Source organism: Giraffa tippelskirchi, chromosome 1 (genome assembly GCF_054371585.1).
Source record: "Giraffa tippelskirchi isolate mGirTip1 chromosome 1, T2T-mGirTip1v1.2.pri, whole genome shotgun sequence".
NCBI classification, from domain to species: domain Eukaryota; kingdom Metazoa; phylum Chordata; class Mammalia; order Artiodactyla; family Giraffidae; genus Giraffa; species Giraffa tippelskirchi.
The window spans coordinates 163,430,319-163,450,501 of NC_137275.1; the positions used below are offsets into that span (position 1 = coordinate 163,430,319).

Here is a 20,183-nt window from a genome sequence, read left to right on the forward strand (position 1 = left end):
AACTGGGTAGACAGTGGTGATGTTCACTGAAATTGGAACTCTGAGGAAAGCACAGGTTTGAGGGTGTGACCTCCTCAAAGGAGTTCAGTTTAGGTTGTGTTCATTTAGAGGAAGCTGTGGACTCTCCAGGTGGAGATGCTAGGCCATGGCTCATCTGCCTCTCAGCCTCAGGCTCTTGTTGCTCTACATGGCTGCCTCATCCTCCAGGCAGAGCTCTGACTTTGGGATGGTGGGGAGAAGGTGCTGTCAGGGACTTTTAGTCATAATGGCCAAAATGGTTTGCCTGGGGCATCCCTTTTGGTGTTGGAGGAAGAATATGGGGAAAGGGTGCAAGGAAGAAACCTCAGTATTATTAATACAATATTCCCTTTTCCAGAAGCATCTATGTACCATTGTCATCGATTCAGGCAAGGATTATCAATGGATGCTAAAACCAGTTTGCTTGTAAATAAGCTATTTACATAGCCTAAAAGTAACTCTCCATAGATTGTTTATTACAACAAAGGGAAAAAATTATCTTGAGTGAAAAGTGCTGGGTGACAATACCAGTGTCTACTCATCAATTATTTATTGATTATGAAAAGGGAAAGGATTCTGTAATGTGGAGAAATCATCTGGGTACCACATGATCAAAAGTCACTGTCACCAATAATGGGGCAAACAGACAGCAAGTGCCTCCTAAGGTGATGTACTGAGAAGGACACAGCAGGTACCGAGTTTGAATTTTGTCCAGAGGAAATACCAAATAAACCCAAATCAAAAGACATGCTAGAAAACCACTGGCCTGTACTCTTCAAGAATATCAGTATTATAAAAGACAAAGGCTGAGGAACCATTGAGTTAAAAAAGAAACATGACAACTAAGTGTACATACACAATCCTAGATTGGAAGAGCATGTTACAAAGAACAATATTAGAAATATGGGCAAATTTGAATATGATTGTGTTCAGTAATAGTGTTATATTGGAAAGTGTCCTCAACTGGATCCTTATACTGTGCCCTTGTTCTCAGCAAACGCTTGCACATATGTTTAGGTGAGAAGAAGCACAATGTCTGTAACTCACCTCAAATACTGCCCGCCTTAGTCCACATGGGTTGCTGTAACAGAATACAACAGACTGGATGACTTGTAAACTACAGAAAAGTGTTTCTCACAATTCTAGAGACTAGAAGCCCAAGAGCATTGTGCATGTCCAAGTGAGGGCCCTCTTCTAGGTTGTCTCCTTCTCCTTGTATCCTCAAAGGGGGAAAGGTTCAAGGGAGCTTTGTGGGGGTCTCTTTTTTAAAAAAATTTTGGTGAATACTCTTTTTTGAATTTTTATTTTATATTGGAATATAGTTGATTAACAATGTTGTGTTAGTTTCAATTGTACAGCAAAATGAATCAGTTATACCATATATATATCTATTCTTTTTCAAGTTCTTTTCCCATTTAGGTTATTACAGAATATTGAGCAGAGTTCCCTGGGCTATAAAATAGGTCCTTGTTGGTTATATATTTTAAGTATAGTATAGTGTATACATATCAATCCCAAATTCCTAATCTATCCCTCCCCTCAACCCTCCTCTCCAGTAACCATTAAGTTCATTATCTAAGTCTGTGAGTCTGCTTCTGTTTTGTAAATAAGTTCATTTGTCTCATTTTTTTAGATTCTACATATAAGTGATATCATATGATATTTATCTTGTCTGACTTCCTTCACTTAGTATGATGATTTATGGGTCCATCCATGTTGCTGCAGATGTCATTATTTCATTCTTTTTTATGATTTGAGTAGTATTCCACTATATATGTATATGTGTACATATACGGATACAGCTTTATCTTCTTTATCCATTCACCTGTTGAGGGACACTTAAGCTGCTTCCATGTCCTGGCTGTTGTAAATAATGCTGCTATGAACATTGGGGTGCATGTGTCTTTTCAAATTAGAGCTTTCATCCTTTCCTTATATACGCCCAGTAATGGGACTGCTAGATCATATAGTGACTCTATTTTTTGTTTTTAAAGAAACCTCCTTACTCTTCTCCATAGTGGCTGTACTAATTTATATTCCTACCAACAGTGCAAGAGGTTCCCTTTTCTCCACATCCTCTCTAGCACTTATTGTTTGTAGACCTGTGACAATGGCCATTCTGATTGGTATGAAGTGATATCTCATTGTAGTTTTTATTTGCGTAATACTTAATGATGCTGAGCACCTTTTCATGTGCCTCTTGGCCATCTGTATGTCTTCTTTGGAGAAATGTCTCTTTAGGTCTTCTTCTAAGGGCACTACTTCTAATCTTGGGTTCTCTGCCTTCATGGTCTGCTGCTGCTGCTAAGTCGCTTCAGTCATGTCCGACTCTGTGCGACCCCATAGATGGCAGCCCGCCAGGCTCCTCCATCCAAGGGATTCTCCAGGCAAGAGTACTGGAGTGGGTTGCCATTGCCTTCTCCGCTTCATGACCTGATCACCTCCCAAAGGTCCCACCCCAATACCATCACAATGGGGGTTAGAATTTCAACACATGGATTGAGGGGGGCACAAACATTCAACCTATAGCAGTTCCTGACAATGATATTAATGTGTATATTTGTGTAGACAGAGATAGAGAAAATACGGTAAAATGTTAATAATTGGTGAATGTACATATATAGATGTTCAACATACTTTTTTGCAGTGTGTCTCTGGTTATTTTTTAAGGTAAAAAGAAAAGAAATATTTACATCCGTCCAACCCCTGAACAAATAGAGGGGATTCTGAACACTGAAAATTCTGACCAGTGTCTCTTTTTTAATACCAACTATAATAATAATATATTTCATAGCCACTAAATTCCATCTTGATGAAATATCAAAATAGGAAACAGGTGAAGGAGTAATTTCCTGTCCTGCCAGGCTCTTAAGAATATACAGTATTTGCTATCAATTTAGAACCTGCAGTGTTTAGAGAGGAATTTGCTTTCCTTTAAATCAAGGTACTTAAAGACGAAAGCGCCCAAGGTACAACAGCAGCTGGAACAAGCACTGCTGCCTGCAGGCGTTCCTGTCTACCAGCCACGTGTCAGTGGGCGGCCTCCGGAACCAGCCCGGCTGTTCCTGGTGCGGGGAGGGGGGGGGGGTCGGGGCCATTTGGATGCTTCTGTTCACAGAGCTCCTCCTGAATCTTTCTTAACCCCCCCCCCCGGGGGGGGGAGCATGCACAGGAAGTCAGGGACTTAGCACGTTGAAATGGATCTGGGAAGGCACTCAGTCCAAATCTTCGCATCTCTTCATTCCCATCTGTGGCTTTAATCTCCTTCACAGTGTCTCAGTGAAGTGGTCATTCACCCTCTGCATAAACGTAGCCAGTGTCCAAAACTCTTAGAGGCCCCCTCCATTTTCAAGACTCTTAAATCATTTGAACATGTTTTCCTCTTACGAACATGTGTGCTAAGTCGCTTCAGTTGTGTTCGACTTTGTGAGACCCTATGGACTGTAGCCCGCCAGGCTCCTCGATCCATGGGATCCTCCAGGCACAAATACTGGAGTGGGTTGCCATGCCTTTCTCCAGGGGATCTTCCCAACCCAGGGATTGGAACCCACGTCTCATGTCTCCTGAATTGGCAGGCGGGTTCTTTACCACTAGTGAACATGTGCCAGGACAAAATATGGACTTATTTTTCAAGGCACCTACTAAAAGCTTTTAATGAAAAAAAAGTTAGAACAGGCTAACTAAAATTGTGGAACACTTCAAATCCTTACAGTCAAGAGTTAAAGTCATGTTTGACTGTTATCAATCCTTTAGCAAGGCATCCCTATGTCACATCATTCAGAAATCTTTGAAATTTACATAGGAGGGCCCTTCTTAATAACCTCCTGAGATATGCTGATTTTATGGCTATACTTTTAAGAATAAAACAAAAATAGAAAAAAATCATATGTCAACATAGTATGCATGTGTATGTGTGTGGGTGGTGTGTTTGCATGTGCACAGATAGGGATGCCAGAGGATAAAGATCTAGGATATTCCTGAGGAATGGGTTTGGATAGGGGAAGTGGGAACAGGCGGGAAGAGGAAGGCTTTTTTACTTTTCACCTTGTAGGTTTCATTCTTGTTTAAATTTTTCCCAAAGAGCACATGCTATTTTTACCGTTGAAACATTTCCCTCAAAATTAAAACAACAACAAAGAGACAAGTCACTTAAATTGAGCCAAAATCGGATTGCCTGGAGTTTGTACTACACTCTGGGCAACTCAGAATAAGCCTATTCCTTCTTGCACACGGCAGTGAGTCAGTCATCTGATTCCACCCCTGAGGTCCCCCATGTTTCCCTACTCCATGCTATATGTTCCCATTTTCTTCAGCTGTCATTCAGCTGACAAGGTTTCAAGTCTCCTTGACATCCTGTCACCCTCCACTGAACTAGAGCATATCAAGCGAGCTCAGAAAAAAATCCATTTGGATGTTCAGGTGGCAGTTGGTCATCTGTTGAAAATTACCTAGTCCATGTTTTTGTCCACTAACTTGGCCTAACTTTGTGGGGTCTCAGGTGTTCTATTAAGCAGTTGCATCAGTGATGGACAACCATGTCTGCAGGGCTCCTATGCAGGTTTTATCAGAATCCTACCATGAGCTCTCACAGCACTTACAAGACCTGGGTGACTTATCAATGGGCTTCCCTGGCGGCTCAGACAGTAAAGAATCTGCCTGCAAAATGTCAGCCCAGGACAAGAATAACAAAGATGTCACATAATATCCCAGTTGGGCTTATCCAGAGTAAAACCTTTGTCATACCTTGAAGATGCTAGTTCTAGGGGGAAAGATAATTTAGGAGTCTGGGATTAACAGATACACACATGCACAGAGAAAAGATGCTAGTTTTAGTTTCATTTATCATTCTTGTGATAATATTGTCTATTGGCCAAGTTGAGTCTTGGTTTTAATGCCAACTTGTCCTTGCTTAACTATTATCACTGCCCTCTTTACTTCTAAAAGTATTGCAATTTGTCTGATTAGTTATATGATCACCCTACTTATCACATACCAATAATAATATCTCCTTCATAGAGAGAAATTTTCTTAGCATTAGAGAAGGAACTTAATTCTGGCTTCAGCCAAATTGAAAACGTTTCTGAACATTTCAGATCCATAGATGCTGAAATTTGGGGAGTGAGACAGGTTTAACATGGTTTTTCCTCTCTGGAGTTACATAACCATTTTTGAAATGGGAGCCCCTAAACTTCATGTTGGGAAGCCAAATACTAAATTCCTTGAGACAACTGATTTCAACCATGTCAAAGTTAACAGAGTGACCATGGTACATTTTATCTTTCCCGTCTTCCTTAGCAATATGCATTTTCTTGAAATTCCATCCCCATCTCTCCCACCCAGTAAAATGTATTCCCAAAGGAATCAGGAGAATTAGCATTGGTGCAGCCAAGAGGTGCAAATTACATCACCATATATCAAAGATGAGAGCATGCAGCAAGTAGTCCAGGGTATTGAGTCAGTCACTTACTTGGTCAGGTTTCTTAACCACACTGTGCCTCAGTTACCCCATCTGTAAAATGGGGATTATAGTGGTCCCTCATTCAGTTAAAAGGAGGCATAAATGAGTTATTATTTTTAAAACAATGTCTGGCATGTAACATGTGTACATAGGCATTTGGTAAACAAAAAATAAATGAGGTAACTTGACCTTGGTTCCCTGGTTCCAAGACTAGAGTAGTCAGAGGAAAGAATATAAACAAGAGGTGTGTGAGTGTATCTGCTTGGCAAATTTGAGAATTACATTGGGCTCTGTTTAGGAAACATCACGGAGGAATAGAATTCTATCACTGAAGCATCCCATGTGTTGCAAACACAGAGGAAATTGTCCTTTCATAGATTGGTACTCTGGACACCTGGCTGCCTGCCATTTCCTCCTTGTCAATAAAGACTAAAATAGACCAACCTCATTAGTGCCAGGTAGATAGAGACAGATTAAGTGGTGGCTACACTGAATCCTGTTCAAAGGTACAGTGACTGAGGGGGAAACATCTGCCATTCCTTCTTTACATGAATCCTCAATGAGTTTTGTGAGGACACACAATTGGAGTACATTTCTCTGTACTTTTCTACCTTATGTACCATCGTTGTTTGTACCCAAGGCAGATTGGATGTTCAAGGAACTAGAGTTCTCACTATGCTGAACATATTAACAAAATACAAATGATCCTTGAACCAGGTCTTTCCTAATTCTGAGTTCTTCCCTTTCGGTCGTTAGCTTTCCCTTGCTTCAGCTGGCATCTCCCAGGCAGGTATTTGCCAAGACCTTCCTCTTCAAATCTGCCTCACCTGTGCTCCATAGTTTACCCTCTTTCTTATCAAAATTTCCGTTCATGTATTTGCTAATGTCGCAAGTTTTCTTGCAGTCATATGGCAATTCTGGAAGGTTTTGAGTAGATGGTGCGTGGATTTCATTAATTCAGCCCTCAGAGTTGAAGTGTCAGTCTTGTTTTCCTCTTTTAGTTTCTGAGGAGACATCTCACTTGGCCTTTCCCATGTACTGCTTATGGTTAACTGTAAATTTGGCTGTTTTAAAAAAGACATGTGTGTGTGTGTGTACCGTATATATGTAGAACTTTAGTGAATGAAAAATAAACAACAAGAAAATAATTACTTTTTCCCTGAATTTAGAACCAGACTCTAATTCCTATTCCAGACTGTCATGACCACAGGAAATGAGGAATATCCTCCCATAAAATGTTTTCCCTCATGATTTCTTTCAGATGCTTCAAAACAGAAGTTTTAGGTTTTTAGCCAAAGTCTGGTTTGGGTTGCATATTTTCTCTGTGCCTGAGGGTGGCATGGTTTTGGAAGGACAAATAACATTGGAAATGTCTTCTAACTGGTGTTGCCATATTTAGCAAATGTTAATTGAATTTCTGCTAAAAATGAATACATATTTAAAATCTGCCCCATTCAAACTGACAATATCCTCAATATATGGGACATACTTATACTAACAAGTTATTTCTTGTTTATCTGAAACTGAACTTTAACTGAATGTCATGGGACAGTGATCCCCAACCTTTCTGGCACCAAGGACCAGTTTTCTGAAAGATAGTTTTTCCATGGACTGGTTGGGGGATGGTTTCAGGATGATTCAAGTGCATTATTACATTTATTGTATACTTTATTTCTATTATTATTATATCAGCTCCAGATCATCAGGCATTAGATCCCAGAGGCTGGGCACCCCTGTCCTGGGAGTTTTATTTGTTTATTTTGTTTTTTGACTACCCTAATTCCAACTAACAAGGTCAAAGCCACTTGTCAGTGACTTCCATATGCATGTACTAAGACAGAGTTCATCCTCTCCCTCCCTCTCTCTCTCTCCTCTCTCTCATTAGTGTGGGTGGCTTTCCTCATAGCTCAGTTGGTAAAAGAATCTGCCTGCAATGCAGAAGACCCGGGTTCAATCACTGGGTTGGGAAGATTTCCTGAAGAAGGAAATGGCAACCCACTCTAGGATTCTTGCCTGGAGAATTGCATGGACAGAGAAGCCTGTCAGGCTACAGTCCATGGGTTGCAAGAGTCGGACACAACTTAGTGACTAAACTACCACCGTCGAGGGTGCTGTGCTGTGCTTAGGCACTCAGTCGTGTCTGAGTCATTGCAACTGCATGGACTGTGGCCCACCAGGCTCTTCTGTCCTTGGGATTCTCCAAGCAAGAATCCTGGAGCCAGTCACCATTTTCTTCTCCAGAGGATTTTCCCAACCCAAGGATCAAACCCACCTCTCTGGCATCTCCTGCGTTGCAGGTGCATTCTTTACCACTGTGCCATCTGGTCGAGGAAGGATACTTTCTGCAGAGACTGCTTTCTGTAAAGCCTGAGTCTGGAGCCTTCCTCAGGGATAGAATAGCTCCTGTTCAACCTCTATGATCTTCCAGGTGACTGTCATATCTGCATCTGGTAATGGGGATCAAAGAGGGGGACACTGAAGAAAATCTTTCTCTCTCACATGCTTTTAGAACATGTTTTAAAGCTAAAATATAGTATATTGGAACAAAGAGAAAGTGTAAAATAACATATAAAATAATTTAGCTGGTAAATTAGAAGTATGTATTCATCTATTATTCTTGAGTGGAAATGACTTTGGAGACAATCTCTCCTTCTCACATTTCACAAAACAGTTTCCTTTTGGAATGAGATGGAAGGGGTGTGTGTCTGTGTGTTCACGTGTGTAGGGGAAGTGGGGGTAGAAGGAAGGAGAGGAGGAGGAGAGCCGAGGCAAAAATACCCAAAGTCTAGGTACCTTCCTACTGTGCCTGTCCTGATACAAATTTGTGTTTCTGCAGCTTTTTTTTATAATGTGAAAGTGCTGCAGTCCATGGGGTCACAAAGAGTTGGACATGACTGAGCGACTGAACTGATCACCTAGTACATGTTGCTTAGAGAAGCTTAAGAAATATATGCAAACAAAAAGAAAAATCTCTTCTGTAAAGCCAACATGTGGATATCATATTACTCCTGTCACTGTTCTGGTGCAGAGAGAGCAGGTCAGTGTGGATGCCGGCACTCAGTTTCCTTCCTCAGAAAGCCACCCCCGCGTTTCGCTCTGAAGATAGCCACTCAATCAGTGGAGTATCATTTCTAGTACAAATGCCAATCCAGATGTCATGTCCTCCATGGCCAAAGCAGGTGGCCAAGATGAGATTTCAGTCTCTAGCCAGGTGATCCCCAGGGCTTGAAAATGCTGGAATTCCTTCATCCTGAGAGGAAAACCTTGAGAAGACCACCCACTAGTTGCCATCTCAGGCATTCCCAAGCATCCCTGGGTCCTAGGCCTTCTGAGAACTAAGTCTTCAGATTTTCCTTCAGTTCTGTTATGACAAACTGATTGCATTGATGGTCCCAACTCGTGGGCTCCGTATCCACACCCTTTGACAGAGGTAGAGCCCTATGAAGAGGTGGAGACTAGTTTCTCACTCCTTGGATCTGGAATGCCTTGTCATTTCCTTTGGCCAAAAGAATGCAGCAGAAGTAAGAGTGTGCCAGCTCAGAGCCTAGGCTTCAAGAAGCCCTGTGTGCTTCTACTCTCTTTTCTGGAACATTGACTCCACCGTAAGAACAAGACTGGCCTCATCTTGGCCAGTCTGCTGGAGGATGAGAAACCATTTGAAGGAAAGCCCATGGGCCTCAGCCAACTCACAGAAGCATAACAACCTAATGCACATACAGCCCCAGATAGATGGGGAAGACTAGCCTACATTCTTGGGCTAAATAAATTGATTTTTTTAAGCCACTAAGTTTAGGGTGGTTTGTTATGCAGCAATAGCTAACTGATACTTCTGTGAACTTCCACATCCTTCCAATAAATACCAGCTCTTGAGAGCCAGAGTGAATTTCTGTGGTTGAAAACCAAGATTCTTTTACCAGAATATGATCATACCACACATCCTCTTTTGTAATCTACCTTATTTCACTTAGCAACTGATTTTGAGCATCTTTCCCTAGCAATAAACTGGGCAGAGTAAAGAAGGAAAGACTACCAAATGCCACTTTGGAGCCTCTGCCAAAAGCAGTTTTCATCATGACATCATGGCCATTGGCCAAAGTGCCATTCTTGGATAAGCCTCGCATGATCCCTTTCATTCAGCAGTAAGTGCCTTTCACCTGTATCTTGGTGAGATTATTTAACAGCATGATGATTTTTCACAGCTCAGTGACCAAGAGGACAGATCCATGCCTCAGAGGTACTTGAGAACATTAACATTTCCAGTCATTGTTTACCTCTTTGGAAAAGGAAAGCATTGAAAATGTTCAATTCTTTTCAAATGTATAAGACATTTGGATGGAGAAGACAGAAAAAGAGATAGATATTCCCTATGATTTTATTTTCTGATCCAAAACTGAGTGGTGAAAGTTCTTCAGTCCTTTTCTTTCTGGTCATTTTATTTCCATCATCATTTCTTTCTCACTGAATGGTAGCTTTAATTTGAGATATTGTTTGCTTGGCAGAGTAGGACAAGGGGAGAGTGCAATGCTTGCCTAATAATCTTCATTTTTATGCTGGTGGAAGTACATTAATATTTTTCAAGAAAAATGAATGTCAAAAAATGGATCCCCTGCAACTCTGCAAATGTTTCTATGGGAGGCAATTTTCTAGATGCATTATCTACATGGATCCTTCCCAACAAGGTACCCCACTGGAAGTCAATTCTTAGCTTGATTGCTTTTCTTTTGAATTTCATTTTTTGCTGATAATAACAATAGCTAGCATTTATAACATATCCTTGGACATTTATCTCATTTAATCCTCACAAAAACTCCATGAGATGGGTATTATTATGAGTCTCCTTTGAATAAATGAAGCTCAAGGAAAGTAAGTAAAGTAAATGGTGCAAGGGCTCACAGGTGACAAGGATCAGAGCCGGAATGTCCACCCCGTGTGTCAGGCTCCCAAGTCAGAGTGCTCTACAGTACCTTGATGTTATATTGCCCCAATCACTATGGAATTTTAAACAAAGGCGTTACATTTTTTTTTTTAAACCAAAGTATGGGTTAAATACCTCTGATGCTTATTTTCAAGTAGGAAGCAATAAGTGGTCTTAATGAGTTTCCTTTCAATCCTAAGAGGGTATGATGTTGAAATCATACCTGAACTTTTCTGTCTTTTTCCACCCTAAGCTACTTCCCCAGTCTTCCACAAGCCTGAAGGGGCTGGGAGAACACAGTGTTTTCCTGAATGAGACCACTGGGGACCGTGGTACAGAAGACCATTCAAGAACTTGAGAAACATTCTCAATATCACTGCAGGAGACTGGTTAGGTACTAGACGGTGAGAAAGAATATACAGTGTGTAGAACATGCTCTCTTATTTCTGAGGTGGGTTTCACTTTAAAGAGCAAATACAAAAAACATAAGAATCCCTATAAGAAAAACCAGAACTAAGAATTACAGTACATTCTATGGATCTGTTCTGTCCAAGAACTTTCTACAATCATAGAAATGTGTTATGTCTGTTCCATCCAGAATCATAGCCCCTGACGTCATATGGCTATTGAACACCTGAAGTAGTCAATGAAAGGACTGCATTTTAAATTTTAATTAATCTTAATTAATTAATCTTAACATCAATCCATCCTAAAGGAGATCAATCCTGGGTGTTCCTTGGAAGGACTGATGTTGAAGCTGAAACTCCAATACTTTGGCCACCTCATGCGAAGAGTTGACTCATTGGAAAAGACCCTAATGCTGGGTAGGATTGGGGGCAGGAGGAGAAGGGGATGACAGAGGATGAGATGGTTGGATGGCATCGCCGACTCGATGGAGATGTGTTTGGGTAGACTCTGGGAGTTGGTGATGGACAGGGAGGCCTGGCGTGCTGCAGTTCATGGGGTCGCAAAGAGTCGGACACAACTGAATGACTGAACTGAACTGAACTGAATCTTAATTAATTGTAATGGAATGAAATTTAAATGTGAATAGCCATATGTAGCCACATCTGGCTTTTATATATATTGGACAGTACAACTCGAGATGACCACAGAAGTGTGGTGAATGAAATAGGTGAGGCTGGTGGGGGAAGGTCTCACCAAGATGTATCTTGAGTAGTTTCTGAAGTGGGTTAGGGAGAAGAGAAAATGCAGCTGCATTGAAAAAAGAAGAGAGGAAAGGGGGAAAACAAAAGCTTGGGCCTAAGAGGACCAGGGTTATAGATTCAAATGGCTACCACAAGGACCATGAAATTAACATAAACAAAAGACACAGTTTAGGGGTAGGGTAAGGACTATGGGGAATTAGCGACCCTACCCACCTCTAGCGCATCAGGCATTAGTCAGCTCCAGCCAGTTACTGTCATACAAAAATACAGATACAATTTTGACTGGCTTATTTTTTTAAAAGGCAGATACTCAGATTTTTATGTGAAGTCATCTAACTTTAAATGTTGGTACCCAAATCAGTCAGTGTCAGGCTGTGTCTTCAGCAGACACTGTTGGTGCCCCATTCCTTTCCACTCAGCATTTGCCAGTGCCAGGCTACCTATCCCCCCAAACATGTTATGTACACCCTTGGCCTTCATGCTGAGAATCCTGAAGAATTAAGAGTTCTTAGAAGTAGCTCTCCACCGATGCCAAACAGAGAGGAAGCCCCTAAATACCCCAGTCTCCCATCTCTCAGTTGGGATGGTTGTGTGGTACCCTCCAAAGTGTCTCCCAGAGCTCCCCTGTAAGACAAGCTTTGGCTGCCCACAGAAGAGACTGGCAGAGGGTAGAGGGTGGACACCCATTGGTTTCCACACCTTCCCCGTCTCACTCCCTCCCTCGCTTACTCGTGTTTTCTGGGGTCACCTTCAAATAAACTGCTTACACACTAAGCCATATCTCAGAACCTGATTCTAGAGGCACCTGAACAAAAATACTGCTGCTGCTGCTAACTCGCTTCAGTCGTGTCCGACTCTGTGCGACCCCATAGACGGCAGCCCACCAGGTTCCGCCGTCCCTGGGATTCTCCAGGCAAGAACACTGGAGTGGGTTGCCATTTCCTTCTCCAATGCATAAAAGTGAAAAGTGAAAGTGAAGTCGCTCAGTCTTGTCCGACTCTTAGCGACTCCATGGACTGCAGCCTACCAGGCTCCTCCGTCCTTGGGATTTTCCAGGCAAGAGTACTGGAGTCGGGTGCCATTGCCTTCTCTGGAACAAAAACACAGTTGTAAGGAAAATAAAACCAAAAAACTCAATATCTCAGTGGTAAATATCTCAATGAAGTTTTAATTTTCACTTCATCACAACCAATGTGGGTCACTGTGGAGATTCTATCTGGTCCTCCAAGGACCTGGGTTCCTTTCGTCACGTTTGGCTCTGTGTCCTCAATGCTATTCTTCTTCTCCGCATTCAGCTGCCGATGGATAAAGGGAGACCCTGCAGCACTGGCAGAAGAATTTTTATTGGCCAGGCCTAGTGAGGAGCCCCTTTGCCCACTTTCCATTGGCAGAATGCAGTCACGTGGTCCTGCCTCCCCACTGAGGAAGCTGGGAGATGTAGCGTTGCTGTTTCAGCCACCGCACCTTACTTAAATTTTTGTCTAAAACTGTCCAGACCGAAGAAACCATGTCTGTGGACCAAATTCAGCTTGTTAGCCACCTGTTTGAAATTTCCTCCCCATATGTCATTCCCTGAAATGGAGAAAATGGGCTAGTAAGTCAACCAGTGAGTTCTTAACTCACACAGAAACAAGTATGACACATTTTACCCAACTGTGCAATAAAATAACTGTATGGAAATTGAATCGGTTCTTCGTTAATTATAATTCTATAATTTCAGTGAGAAAATTAAAATTTCGTATCTGACAGTTCTTACATGGACAATATCTTCCAACAGAGTCACTTTCTCTACTTTCCGTGTTCTCTGTGATTATCTATCCATAAATAAGAGATTTAAAGGTGGCCTTTGCCCACCATCTTTGACTACTCTCCCTCTGGCTCTCTGCACTCCAGCCATATTATTTATTTCTTGAAGTGGCTGCCTTGGGATCTTTGCAAATGTTGTTCCCTCTTCTAGGAATATGTTCCCTCTCTTACCTCATCTTCTTTCCTCACTCTTGACCTAACTGCCCCTACTTATTCAGGGTCAGGATAAATATTCTTTCTTCAGGGTAGCTTTCACTGACCACTCTAAGTCAAGTCACTTTCTTCTGCCCACTGTTATTCTCTCATTCTGCCTATCGCAATCCAGGGCCATATTTGTATATTTTACATTGCCTCCTCCAGAGACTGTTTACTTCAGCATCGTACACTCAGCACACGGTGTCTGACACATTGCTGGTGCTCAAAACAGGTTTGTTCAACAAATAAATGAATACTGAGAAAAGTCGACTGCTTTAAAGAATTTTGTGGGGATACCACTTACAATTAAAATAGATTTCCCAATTCGTTTTGAAAGTTTAGTTATACTTTATTGGGATTTTAGAAAGAGGGGTGTTTGTGCATGGAATGCTACCTGAAGCAATGAAATAAAATAAAAATTCTTTATCCCAGAAATCCTTGAATTTATTCTTTTCTAAAACTAGTCTAGATAAAACTGCATGGGATCATTTATGGCAACAGGGGTGGAAACAGGAAAGCTCTTTGAGAAAGTGAAAGAGGTATTACAATGTAAAGGGTTATTTCTTAAGAGTATAACTGGCCTAAATAATCTGCCAAGATGCCTGGGGTCGGGATTAGGGCGGAGTGTGAGGGGGAGGTAGGAGTTAACTTCCTCAGTTCTTTACTTCACCCTGCACATTTCCAGTCCATCAATCATCATTCTGAGTTGGACTCCCAGATAGAGCCCCTTCCATCCAAATCCCTACCCCCCCAAGTCCCTTTGCCACCAGCAGTCAGAGTGGTCTTTCCTGTTTGTAACCTAACCTTTTAAGAACTCGTCTTAGAATTAAATCCAAATTCCTATCAGGTTCTGCAGGACCTGCTTCTGGGCTGCTTCTCTATCTCCTCTGGTATTCCTCTCCCTGTCTGTCAATCTACTGTAAGATAATTTTCTTTTTGTTTCTCAAACTAACAAGATCTTTCCCCTTTGTGGCTTTGGTGCCCTCTGCTTGTGATGCCATTTCCTGTCTCTTTGCCTTAGCTGGCGCATTCTCAGCTGTCTGGAACATCAGCTCTGCAAAGAGGCTCTTCCTGACCACCTCTCTAATGCAGATTCCCTTTTTTCACCATCAGGTACTATCTGATCACTTTTCATTTTCCCCACAGAACCTATCCCCATCTGCGAGCATCTGCTTTGTTATTGTTTGTCTCCCCACTAGGTAATGAGCATAAGAATCATGTCTGTTTCTATTTGCTACTGTATCCCCAGCACTCAGGACAATGCCTAACAAATAGTAGATGCTTAGTTAAGTGTTTGTTGAATGAATGAATGAATGTCTAAATGTTTAGCTATTATATTATAATAGAAAGTGTATATTCACACATGTTATATATCAACATTGTTAATTACTGTGTCACTATTACTATTATTATTATTGCGTTGGCCAAAATGTTTGTTCAGGTTTTTCTGTAAAAACCTGATCAACACAATATCTTTATACAGCTTGATTCTTTGTGAATGTTCAGTCCAATCAGTGGTCACTCATATATTCCAATATTTCAGCAGACATTTCCTGAGTATCCATCAAATGCCAAGCTCTGGGTTCCTCTAAGTACTAGCTCTCATTCCTAGCTGCACATTAGAATCACACTGAAATAAATAATTTCACAATGTATACATGTATCAAAAAGTCACATTGTACACCTTAAATATATACAATTTTTTTTGTCAAAAATAAATTTGGTCCAATAAACCATTGACATAAGAAAATAAATTAAAAAAATAAAATTTTAAATGTTTAAAGAGTAACTATGGCTACAGTCAGAGAAAATGATTTCTGCTAAAGGTTTTATTTTGTATAGAGAAAACCAAACAAGAAAAGAACCAAACTGATGTATACTGGGCCCCACCCCAGCTAAATAAACTGTATTTTCTAAGGGTAGAACTTGGGAGTCTGAAGGTTTTATAAACTTTGTAGTGTACACAGTGAGAGCTGAGAATCCCTGGCTCTGCAGCTATGCTGCCCAACACAGTAGTCATTAGAAAGATGTGACCATTTAAATTTAAATTAATTAAAATTCAAATCAGTTCCTTAGTTGCATTTTAAGTGCTCGATAACCACATGTGGCAAGTGGCTTAGTATCAGTGCAAATGTAAGGCATTTTTATCCCCTGGAAGTTCTGTTGGACAGTGCTGCTCAAGATATTCAAAGGAAAATAAGACCGTTTCTGCCATGGAAAAGCTCACAGTCTGAAGTAAATTATTCTTGAAGTCTTATCTCTTAGGAAATTTGAACCTGTAGTATTGCCATTAATTACCTTGTATGCCAGTGACTCCGGGAGTTGGTGATGGACAGAGAGGCCTGGCGTGCTGCAATTCATGGGGTTGCAAAGAGTCGGACACGACTGAGTGACTGAACTGAACTGAACTGAACTGATGCCAGTGAAATATCCACAGGAAAGGTTCAAAACCAACCCAAGGTTTAAGAGGTAAACAGTGTCCTCGTGGCTAACATATAAATGATGTCAAAGAGTCTGGGTTGTGATGTGCTCAGGATCTGAAACAGAGGGGTGCTCAATAGACATCTCATGAATGAATGAATGAATGAATGAGTGAGTGAGTGAGTACAGACACGTAAATGTATGTGGGTCAAAATGTGGTGTGCTCAATTCCCTTTCCTGCCTTCAGGGTCAAAACTAAAGAGATAGAGTGGGCTGTATGGAAACAAGTTCAGAGCATTACATGAAAGGACTGAGGAGTTTCTTAAAGACTGTTTCCTTCATGTCTGAGCTACATTTTGTCTTCAATTGTTCTGAAATGGTACTGGGGGTCTAAGATCAGGAGTGAGCTGATCAGAGATAAGGAGTGAGCTAGTCAGACCATCTGATTCCAGAACCAGCACTTGCCAGCTATAATGCTGGGCAAGTCACTTAGTTGGGTCTCAGCCCTGATACCTCAGGTGTGAAAGGAATACTGGTACCTCCCTCATAAGGTGATCATAGCAGGGATGCATACTGTAACATGTGGACACTTTAAAAAGAAAGAAAAAGAGAGAGGGGCACTACCTTGAGTCCATTATGAACTAGCTATATATTTAGGTACCTTAAACTCTCTGGGACACTCCTATATTTTCTAAAAAAGAAAATGAAGGGGTGATGGATACAGGACTTCTATTGTGTTTTACTGCTGACATCCTCCAGTTCATGCTAAATGACAGGAGACCTGAAGGTTCTGCTTCTGCCCAAGACTGTGTCACTCCAAGCTGCCAAATGTATAACAAAGCTGTCTATCTAAGAGGCACAGTTAAACTTTAGTTAGAGACATGATTTTTGGTTTGCAGTTTTTATTTTGGAGGGAGTTGTTGCCAACTGGTGGGATTTGAAAGTGTTTTCCCTGCAGGAGGCAGATTCGGAAGTCTGGCCTGCTAAGACTCTTTTGGAAGCTGAAACTAATTAAAATGTTTATTTTAGCCCCTGTAGCTAAGACACAGCAGGGGAGAAAGTCCAGCATTCGTTCTTATGAAAGTGTAATTATACCCACTAAGCTCTGTGTGACCTGTTCAGCATCTGCCCCAGGGCCACCCCACCTGCTCAAACACCTGCCCTGTATGGAAGCATTCAGTAGAACAGTACTTAATGCCAACCTGAGGCAACAGGGTTCCCCACCCCCACCCAAGAACCGTGGAACCTTGTGTCACCTTCCATTACCTATAGATTCACCTCTGAGTGAAGCACAGTCAGCCTTCCTGTCGGCAGATGCAGAAACCAGGGATACAGAGGGCCGACCATACTGTGTCACTTTATCTCAGGGCCTTGAGCATCTTGGATTTTGGTATCTGAGGGTGGGGATGATTGCTGGAACAAATTCCCCATGAATATTGAGGAATGCAAATGATTGGACTGTACTTCCCTGGTTTTACCCTCAACGATATCCATAAAGATACACAAAAGAGAAAAAGAGAAAGGGAAAGAGAAGAACTAAAAATAAAGTAAGTGAGTGTTAGTTTTTTGTGTGCGGTGTCAGAGATTGAGAAAGATATGTGAGTATTTCCTGAGTACTTTCTCTGTACTTCCTGAGTATTTGCAAAATCCTTGAAGAAATGTAAAGGCATAAGACAAAGCTAATGGAAACATTCACTGCTTTTGAATGGAGAAAATTAATGAGGCGACCTCTGAACACAGGGTGGCTGCTTCATGTCCATACTACGTTACTTCTTGATCTGCCCCACTGTAGGTGCTGTTATGAATACTTGGCAAATGAGGAACTGAGGCTCCAAGAAGCTCAGTGACTTGGGAAGTATAACTAGTCAGCTAAGGACATAGGCTTGGTGGTGCCATGGATGTGGGATGTAGTCCCAGCTTTGCTAATGACTGGCAGCGTGATTTGGGGCAAGTTATTCATCTCGCTAAACCTGTTTTGTCATCTATAAAATGGGAGTGCTAATAGTTAGTGGTCTATCTTTCTTGTGAAGATTCAATGAATTAGCCCATGCAGAATGCCTGGCATATCACTCGTCACAGGAATCATGTTGAAGCAGATTTACCATCCTCCTCCTCTGAGACCACACACAGCTGGGGACAGGGTAGAAGGGTGGTAGAACTAGGATACCAACTTGGGCTGTTTTATTCCACTTGTAAACCTTCCATGTGTTCTGTTTTCAAAAACTAAGCTCAGAGAACATAATAGGAAGTAGAAGAGGTTAGACAGGGAGAACACCAAGAGAATTGGAAAGAGACAGACTCGCCCTTATGCCTTTGGAACATTCCCTGCATGTAGGTCCTTTGACTCCCATTCCAGGCCCTAGAGAAAATCTGTTTGATGAACTAAGAAGTATTTGTTTCTATCAAGAGCAGAGACAGTAAGCCTCTAGAATTCTCAGCCTTGATGGTGAAGAGCAATTACAATGTACATATTATACTGTTACCGGCCAACTACTTGTTGTCTCCCCACCAAGACTTTTCTCACACCCTTTCCCATCTCTCTTCTTCTCCACCTCTTTACATTGGCCTCCTTCTTCAAGGCCAGCTAATATCCCACTACCTTCCCATGATCTGGTCTTCTCTTTCCCTAGATGCTAAAAGATTTATCTTCAGTTTAACATTTAAATTATTGCTCTGTTTCATAAAGACTAATCTCCCTTAAATAGATTTATGTAATTCCTTTGTCTATGCCATAGGGTTTGACACTAAGTTGAAAGCCTAGGAGTCTCTAGAGATGTGCCTTTTATACACTCTTGTTGAGAACGGGATTGATAATGCCATCTGTGAAATGTAATGAGATAATGAGAACAAACCAAGACTTCAGTGCAGAATTTGAAGACATGGGTCTCCATCTACAAGTTATTTAAGGAGAACAAAGCTCATGGTATGTGGTAACTGGGAGACACTGTAGCAGAGAGGTTAGAGCATGGGTTCTAGAGTTACTTAATTTCCCTTGCTCTTCTAAACAGTAAAATAAAAATTATAGTAGTATCTACTTCATGGGGGTCTTTGTTGGGTTTAAATAAAATAATGCAAGTCAGCCTGAGTGCAGGGTGGCATCTCCTAAGAGTTCAAAGTTAGCTATAGGTAGATTCAGAAATGAGAAAAGCAATTGTTCAAATGCCAGAGGAGAACAACAAACATCTTATACTCAAGAGGCTTACCTGGACATATTCCAGATACAGCCCAAGCTGCTATGAAATTATTTTGAAGGCGTTTAATGCTAAATACACAGCTCACAGTAGGAACAGACACTTGTACCCACGCCAGTTTCTATGCAAGGGGGCAGAGAAGGGGAGAAAAGAGCTGAGGAATAGAAAGGAGCCGGCTTCTAGGCTTGAGAAGACCCACGTGGAAGTCAAGGCCATTTTTTGACTGACCTGACCTGGCCTCTCTGACCTGAATCACAGGGGAGTGTAAACTGGAGACCCGAGGTGACAGAGTTCCAGGTCGTGAACTTGGAGTTGTGTTGCTGTGTATTCCACCATGCGGGGAGTGGAGTGCTGGGATGCAGTGGAACTGTGGGATCTCTTCTTTTTCAGCAGAGGTCCCATTTCCACACAGGCAACATTTCCTTCCTCTGAGACTGCTTTGAGGAGAACAAGCAGGCAGATTTGATATTGCTGAACTGGAATCATCCAGCCTCAGAGGCGTCTCTTGGAACAGCAGCCTAGTCCTGGAAGCAGTTGTGTCTGATGCTGGCACAGAGGAGGGGGAGATCAGCTTTTGGGGAAATGACTTTGGTGGACATTTCTGTGCTCTCCTCGGGTGAGTGGGTAGGAGATCTTGGATGCGGTAGTGATTTGGTTGATAGTCCTGCCAGAAGCACTTAAAATGCAGCTCCCCCAGCCACCGCACTTAGCAGAAGGGTGCCAGGAATAGCTGAGGGTGGGGGGCGTTGTTCTGGTTCAAAGGCTCTCGTTCCTAATTTAATTGTGTTTTTGGTGAACTTGGTCGTGGGGCGAGGGGTGGACATCTGCCGAGAGGATCTCAGGTTGATCCTATTAATATGCATCCCTGCAGCTGGGAAAGTCACACTGCTAAGTTGCACTTGGTTGAGCTTTGGTTTTGAATGTGATCATCCGCCTCGCCTGAATGGAGATAAAAGAGAACTGCCTGCGATTACAGATTCAACGGAAGCGCGTGTTGAAATGCGCAGAGG

At 41.8% G+C, this 20,183-nt stretch overlaps 1 protein-coding gene across 4 annotated transcripts in view; it reads left to right on the forward strand.

The window, feature by feature from the left end:
• The window catches only part of PIP5K1B (phosphatidylinositol-4-phosphate 5-kinase type 1 beta), a 521,283-nt gene that overhangs the window by 79,504 nt on the left and 421,596 nt on the right, over positions 1-20,183 (forward strand). The gene's annotated exons all lie outside the window — the stretch shown is intronic.